We start from the raw sequence: 8,588 nt of genomic DNA, 5'->3' as shown, positions 1-8,588 counted from the left end.
TAAAATGAAGATTTGACTCAGAAAATCTGGATGGGGCCTGAGATGCTGCATTTCTCAGCAGCTCCAGGCTCTGTGTACGCTTTTGGTCCATGAATCAGACTTTGAGCAGCAGTAAGGGGCTTGCCCAGTGGATTTGGTTTACACTGGTTGATAGGCTGCTGGGTTCCTCGCCAGAGCAGGTTGAATTTTGGTCTTGGATAAAATGCTTTTAACCTGTTTTTTTGGTATTTGTTTTTTATCACACATTTAACACCTTAAAACAACAGCCAGTATTATCTCCCAGACTCCATGGGCAAGGGGTCTGAGAACAGCAGGACTCTCTGCTCAGATTCTCACAAGCCTAGATCAAGGTGTCGGCCGGGATGCGCGCTCATCTGGAGCTCAGCACCGTTGTCCACGAACACTCGTGTTGTCATGAAATTCAGTGTCTTGCTGCTGGAGGGCTGAGGTCCCTGTTTCCTGACTGGCTGTCACCCCAGGGGCCTGCTCCCAGTAGTCCTAGGGACTGCCACATGTCTTGGCTCTTCCGTCTTCAAAGCCAGCAATGGAGTATTTCCCTTTCGTTGAATCCTTCTCAGACCTCAAATCTCTTGGACTTCCTCTGTCTCTGACCTTTAGATCCAGATATAAAGGGCCACGTGATTCAGTCAAGACCACCCAAACAACCTCCCTGTCGTGAGATCACCTGATGTGGGCACTTAATTACATCTGCAGAATTTCTTCACAGCAGGACGGAGGTGAGTGGCCGGCCAGCTAGGAGAAGGCTTGAGCATGCCAGGGGCCAGACGTCTTGGAGACCTCTGAGAATTCTGCCATTTACAAAGTGTTTCAGTTTTCCTGGTTGAGCTGTGTTGCTGACTGATGGACGTTTTTAGACTCGTGGAAGTGGAGACAGTGTGAACGGCCTCATTTCTGCTTTCATTTTTTATTTGTTGTAAGTCTCTCCCCTAGTGTTAAGAATTTCCAACACTTGTTTCAAAATAAAAATGAGCTGTCATGAGGGAGATTCCAGCAAATTGAGCTCAGTCCTTTTTCTTGTTTGTGACATAAGCTGCAACGGGGCAGGAGAGCACCTGATACAGAGATCATTTGGGGTTTTTCACTGACTCATAACCAATGTCCAGAAATAAGACTTCAGAGGTAGTGAGGTTTATGGGCAAGCAGCAGCTTCTCCCCTTGGAGGTCTAAGTGCTCTGTAGATGCTGGGAGCTGGAAGACATGTTTAAGAAGGAGAGTTTGTAAGACCCCAACAGCAAAGATCTAACTGAGGTCTCAGGACTCTGGTCCATCTTTTGTGAGTCTGTCCCTGTTTCTCTGCCAACAACACCGTCCTATATTCCACGCTTCATAAAATGTCAACCCAGCATCGTTTTCTGTACTTGGGTCTGAGAGAAGACAAGTCAGAGTAAGAAGAGAAAAATGCTGTAGAAACCTGCAGGGGGAGGGAATTTCCAGGGTTTTTCTACAGTAGGGAAAGCAGAGAGAGATGTAAGACACACACACACACACACACACACACACACACACACACACAGGGATTCTGGGTTTGCAGAGTGTGGACTAAGTTAGCTCTTTGTCCAGAGGTGGGGGTGGACAAGCCATAATCCAGGGATGCTGCTTCCACTGCGATTCTCATAGCCAGATCACTACCTAGGAAACACCACAGTTTGCTTAGCCAGCTCCCAGCATAGAGAACAGTGAGGGGATGGTTGCAGGAAATGTACTGTCCACTGCAACCTCCCTGCGGGAATCAGTAGCGGTATTGCTTCCTCTAGAGTGTGAAAGGTTCAGCAGAGGTGACTGCCCTTAACTCCATTTTTTGCCAACACATAGCAAACTCTGTTTTGCATCTTTGGTCTCAGGCATCATTTCTGAAATACGAATCACAAAAGCAGTGCATTTCTGCTGTGCCTGCTGTGACTTGCTTTATCACTCTCCGATTTCGGAGTCAATAAAATGATGCTGTCATTCCAGCTGGGAGGTATATTGATTGTTCCGGACAGAAAGCTGGCTGATGGCATTGGGGGAGTGACACAGAGAGAGAGAAAGGGAAGGAGGGAGAGGGAGGGAGGGAGGGAGAGAGAACTTGTGTGTATGTGTCTTCTTTCTGAGGCTGAGAAGGAGATTATCTCATTTTAGCAATGGATAAATGCATTTTGACGGTAACTGATGACCACTTCGAGACCTCCCATACGGTCTTCTAGCGCCGTGGCAATTTACTAACAGACAAAGAGAATTCCTTGCTAAAGTCATCATTAGCAAAAGTTCTATACCACCGGCTTCTAAATAAGCATAAATGTAGGGTAGTAAAATAGAGACTGGGAACAAAATAAGAGGGTTGGGGTAAATGATCTCCTTTGACTTAAAGCGACTTCCAGGCTGGATGTTGGAAGACTTAGCGATGATGAGACATGCCAGAAGATGGAGAGTATTAATTTAGGAAGGTAGTGGAAATCTTCTCAACTGATAAATGGATTTGTGAAAATGGGTGTGGTGTGTGTGTGTGTGTGTGTGTTTGTCTCGGATTTTGAGGTGAATATTTTTTTTGAAGTCTCAGAATGATGGCTCAGTTGATGGCAGAGTGGAAAGGACTCAGAGGCCAGCCAGAAACCCTGGAGCAAGGCAGGCGTTTCCAGAAGGTCTTTCAGATGGAGGGACGGGCAAGCTGGTTGGTGCTGGGGAGGATGAGGGATGAGCTACAGAGGGGTGGAGCACAACCCACATGGTACAGAGTCTGGGCAGTACGAAATTCCACTGAGCTGCTCTGGATAGTGGGTAGCAGGGACTGTGCCGCCGGAAGCATGGTTCAGAGGTGGGATTTGTGTTCTTGGTGGGAGGGATTGACAGAAGAGCACACACCCAATCCAGAACAAATGGGATATGGCAAGGGTCGCGGAAAAGGGACTTAATCTCCAGGCATGCCCCCAGCTCCTAGAAGCAGGGGAAAGGTTGGTAGATGCCCAATAGCAAGGCTGATTTGATGCCATCCTGTTGAGAAGCCAGCTGAGGGCTCCTTAAATTCCCCAGCAGAGACAGTCTGAGAGCCTCAGGTGTCCCCCGCTACACTCACTGCCAAATCATAGCAGCAGGCATGTGAGGTCAAGAAGGGGGAGACGTGGTTCTGTCCTCAAGGACTTTATCATCTATTTGGGGGAAGAAAAGGTCAGCACACATCAGACAGGGCAGAATGGGTCTGTGTGTCCATCAGCTCTGCGTGTACAAGCTGTACATGTTATGAAAACAGAAAGATCAAGGAAGGTTTCATGGGAGAGGTGAGCTTTGGGGGAGGGCTTGAATTTTTTTAAGCAAAGAAGAACAGATTCTGGGCATCAGGGGGAAAGTGTTAAGGGGGGCAAAGAGAAGAGGGTAAGAAATGCCCTGGGGTAGCTTCCTCATTGTTCTTGCCCAGGCAGGGATCCTTAAGCCCCTCATGGCTGTAAGGAAGCCACCACAGGAACAGCTGGTGGGCACTCAGACAATAGAACCCAGAGAACGGAATTGGAGTTTGCCTGACATGAGAACATGATCAGAATGACCGTGATGGTGGCTCCCAGCTGCTGTATCTGCTGAGGGCTAAGAGTCTGTTCCATGCTCCTAGCTCACCTAGCCTTGAATTGCACTAGTGCCAATCACAAGCCTAAAGGGCATTTTCCGACACGCTTCCTGCCTATGCTCCCCACCCTGATCGTGCCGACTCCTCATTTCCCTCCTATTTGTTTAGTGACTCCCATAGAATCAAATTTTCCCTTTGACTGAAACCCTTGGGATCTTGGAGCTGTTGTCCACTTGTTCCCCCATAGATGACCTAGTGAGACACATTGTGTTCCTGCAACCCTAGATCCCGTGGCTGACAGAATAGGCCACCTGTTCAGCACCGTCAGGACATCAGGATGAGTGTCACCATCAAGATGACTCCTCTATTTGAGGGCGATGAGTCAACTCAGCGTCTTTGTCTATCTTTGGGACTTTTACTGTAAAAAAAAAAAATGAGTTTTAACATACTTCTTCAGCACTGGCAGTTGCCTTTCCCAGTCAGTGGCTGCTTAAGAAATTCCTAATGGCTCATGTCAGATCCCAGGATACTGGCCTAGAATGATGAGAAAGGAGCTGGTGTCAGAGTCTTGGCGCTCAGCGACGGTTCTGCTCTGTGGGCGCAGCTACGAGTAGGAGCTGGGATAATCCCTTTCCTTGAGCAGCTGCTTAAGCGGACCTGACATTTGGATTGGAAAAGTTATTCCAACTCACCCCAAGGTGGAGAAATTACTTTTTCATTGTCCGAAAGTAACATGTGTCCTGCATAACTGAGGAGGCTTTTCCCGGATTTGCAGCAGGAGGAAAGCCGGCATTCAGGGCTAAATCGCACTGCGTTGGTGGTAGGGGGAGGCAAGGACAGCGATCCACCCTTGTTTAGCCATTTACAGCAGATTGTTTTAAACCTCATTTAATCCTTTCAACAAGCCCGAGATAAAGAGGTCATTTAATTTTGTAGTCTACAGATGAGGAAACAGATGCGCTTTCTTTTTTTTTTTTTTTAAAGATTTTTTATTCATTTATTTGACAGAGAGAGATCACAAGCAGGCAAAGAGGCAGGCAGAGAGAGAGGAGGAAGCAGGCTCCCTGCTGAGCAGAGAGCCCGACTCGGGGCTCGATCCCAGGACCCTGAGATCACGACCCGAGCCGAAGGCAGCGGCTTAACCCACTGAGCCACCCAGGCGCCCCCAGATGCGCTTTCTTAAGCAACCGCCAGCGAGCTGCAACCCAAAAATGAACCCAATCTCTTTGAATGCCATTCCCACATCCTTTCCAGTAAATTAGAGGTTCTATTCCTCTGTGTGGCAGTCAGCTGCGAGATGTGTCACACAAGAATTTGTCAGTAACAAAAAAAGAAAAATTAGATTAAATGGTGGGGCACCTGACTGGCTCAGTCAGGTGGGCATGCGACTCTTGACCTTGAGGTTGTGAGTTCGAGCCTTGTGTTGGATGCTGAAAGTACTCAAGAATAAAATTTAAAAAAAAATTTGAATTCGATGTAGTGGAGTTAGAGACCATCTGTGGTTTGAATCTTGGCTCCACTAGCTTTTACCTGTGTGACCTTGGGCAACTTACTTAACCTCACGGTGTCTTGGTTTCCTCACTATTACAAAGAGGGAAATAATAGGGCGCACCTCATACCAGTGCTGTGAGAACTGAAAAAAAGGTAACGCATGGGGAATTCTGTAGTTCAGGGGCTGACACTGGCTGCTGGGCAAATAGCAAGTGTTGAAGTGTGGGATACGTAAGCAGAGAAAGCACGCGATAAGCACATTCCTATAGAGAGGGATGAGGATACTAAGCTATAGGGATTCAAAGAAGACAAAGAGCTTCTGCCCTTAAAATAACTCCCGGTCTCCTGGGAAAGACAGAGATGTAAACAAATAAGTATAATGCGATGTGACAGTGCCACGGCAGAAGTCTGTTTGTACTTGTCAAAGGATTTTTACTCAGCGGTGACCATGGCATTCCGTTGCTGTGGATAATGGTAGTTTTTATTCCACTGGAGAATCACAATGTATATTCCATTCTTCTTGCAGTAAAAGGGAGTTGGGTAAGTGTCCTTGGGTATCTGGATTTGGCCCACCCGACTGCTAAAATCCACAGCTTAGGAAACCAAGATGTGTCTCCGTTCTGTTTTTCCTGCTGGGCTCCCCTCTCCCTGGCTGGCTTCGGAGGGGGCTTCCTAGGCCATGTGCTCCTCTTGTTAAAACTGTGGGTGCTCAACAGTATCTTAGAGTGCACCCAGAAGTAAGCTACCGGGCCCAGTCCTACAGGACATTAATCATGCCATGTCCAAAAAGAGCCTGAATTAATAAAAAGAACATTATGCGTGTCAGTTTTAAGTGACTTAAATCACTTAAGCTATACTTTGTTGTTTTCGTTTTCTTTTTTATTCTTTTAAAGATTTTATCTGTTTATTTGACAAAGAGAGAGAGGGAGGGAGAGCACAAGCAATGGGGGGGGGGCAGGCAGAGGGATAAATAAACCGGCTCCTCAAGGAGGGAGCCCGATGTGGGACTCGATCCCAGGACCTTGGGACTGTGATCTGAGCTGAAGGTACATAGCCAACCAACTGAGCCACGCAGGCACCCTGTTTTCTTTTCTTTTCTTTCTTTTTTTTTTTTTAAGTATTTCTTTTTTAAAAATTCTTTATATTTTAAAAAGACGTTATGTATTTGCCAGAGAGAGAGAGAGCACAAGGTGGGGGAGCAGCAGGTAGAGGGAGAAGCAGGCTCCCCACTAAACAAGGAGTCCGATGCGGGACTCAATCCCAGGACCCTGGGATGGGATCATGGCATGAGCCGGAGACACTTGACTGACTGCGCCACCCAGGCACCCCCACTTCGTTGTTTTCCATTGTTTCTGTTGTAAGTGCATGTCCTGAGCAAGGGCATTTCCAAATAGTGATCATGATGAATATGCAGCAAGCATTATCCCTTGGGTGATTTCAGGACCTTTTTACCCCATTGTCTCCCCAACATCCAACATATATCATGGCCTAGGGTAAGCTGTAGAAACTCTGAGTTACGGTTTTGCTAATTAAAGTCAATGAAAGGGGTGCCTGGGTGACTCAGTCGTTAAGCGTCCAGAGTCCTGGGATCGAGCCCGACACCGGGCTCCCTGCTCAGCAGGAAGCCTGCTTCTCCCTCTCCCTCTGCTGCTCCTCTGTTTGGGTTCCCTCTCTCTGTCAAACAAACAAATAAAATCTTAAAAAGAAATAAAGTCAGGGGCGCCTGGGTGGCTCAGTGGGTTAAGCCGCTGCCTTCGGCTCGGGTCATGATCCCAGGTCCTGGGTTCAAGCCCCACATCGGGCTTTCTGCTCAGCAGGGAGCCTGCTTCCTCCTCTCTCTCTGCCTGCCTCTCTGCCTACTTGTGATTTCTCTCTGTCAAATAAATAAATAAAATCTTAAAAAAAAAAAGAAAGAAATAAAGTCAATGAAAACTTAGATGTTTTAAAACATTTACAGAGAATACTGGCAATGCCGTCAGTGTCATAAAACAAGAAGGAGCATCATCACGAAATGGCATAAAACTAAATGGGGAGAAATGGGGAAAAAAAATCAAAGTTGGACTTATTCCTCATACCTGACCAGGATAAATCCCAAGCAGATATAATATTTAAAGGTATAAAAATGAAACCATCTTCTCTTTTGGAAGAAACTAAAACAGAGTTATTCACCTAAGAATAGGATGAGGCCTTTTTGGTTAAGACATTAAACCCAGAACTGTACAAGATAGGTATGTTCAATCTCATAGCATTAAAATTTTCTGCCTGGAAAGAACCGTAAGCTAAGGCAAAAGACAAATGACAAATTGGATGGAAATATTTGCAGCTGTATTACAGACCAAAGACTAATTTCCCTTCACATATGAGCTCCTACAAATCAGAAAGCAAAAGACCAATGGTGCAAGCAAACATGGGCAAAGAATAAGAACAGGCAAGTCCTGGTAGAGTAAGAAACAGCCCCCAGGCACGGGAGATTGGCTCAGACTCACCCACAACAGAAGAGATTTAAATTAAAATTACAGGGCCCCTGGGTAGCTCAGTGGGTTAAAGCCTCTGCCTTTAGCTCAGGTCAAGTTCTCAGGGTCCTGGGATCGAGCCCCCGCATCGGGCTGTCTGCTCGGCGGGGAGCCTGCTTCCTCCTCTCTCTCTGCCTGCCTCTCTGCTACTTGTGATCTCTGTCTGTCAAATAAATAAATAAAATCTTAAAAATTTTTAATTAAAATTATACGGAGATAACAGGAGCGCCTAGATGGCTTGGTCAGTTAAGCGTTGTCTGCCCATAATGATCTCTGGCCGCTAAGACTCAGGCTGTGTCGGGCTGCCTGCTCAGTGGGGAGTCTGCTTCTCCATCCCTCTCCCTCCACCCTCCTGTTCATGCTCTCTCTCTCTCTCTCTCTCTTTCTCTGTCTTTCTCAAATAAATAAAATCCTTAAAAAAATTCTACAGCAATAATGGGGCGCCTGGGTGGCTCAGTGGGTTGAGCCACTGCTTTCGGCTCGGGTCATGATCCCAGGTCCTGGGTTCGAGCCCCGCATCGGGCTTTCTGCTCAGCAGGGAGCCTGCTTCCTCCTCTCTCTCTGCCTGCCTCTCTGCTTACTTGTGGTTTCTCTCTGTCAAATAAATAAATAAAATCTTTAAAAAAAAAAAATTCTACAGCAATAACAATTTTCAATGATCAAATTAGCAAAGACCCCCACAGTCTGATACTGTGCTGTGCTGATAGGGGTGTTCTGAGACAGGCACTTTGAAGCCCTGACAGTGGGAGTATAAACAGTGCAGGAATAGCTAGCAATTTGACATTAACTCCAGTTTTAGGAATTTATGCTTTAGATAGTCCCCAGATGTACACTGTGAAATATATATGATCTCATCCATTATAGCAGCATTTTAACAACAAAACGTTATCAGCCACCTAAATGTCCATCCATAGGTATTGGATAAATGTGGCATTTTCATACAGTGTAATACAATGCAGGGGGGAAAAAAATGAATGGCAAAGCTCTTAAGGTGCTGATACAGTAATCTCCAATATATATTATTCAGCCAA

The sequence above is a fragment of the Lutra lutra genome, chromosome 7 (assembly GCF_902655055.1).
Source record: "Lutra lutra chromosome 7, mLutLut1.2, whole genome shotgun sequence".
Taxonomy (NCBI): Eukaryota; Metazoa; Chordata; class Mammalia; order Carnivora; family Mustelidae; genus Lutra; species Lutra lutra.
Note: the sequence above shows the minus strand (reverse complement) of the source record.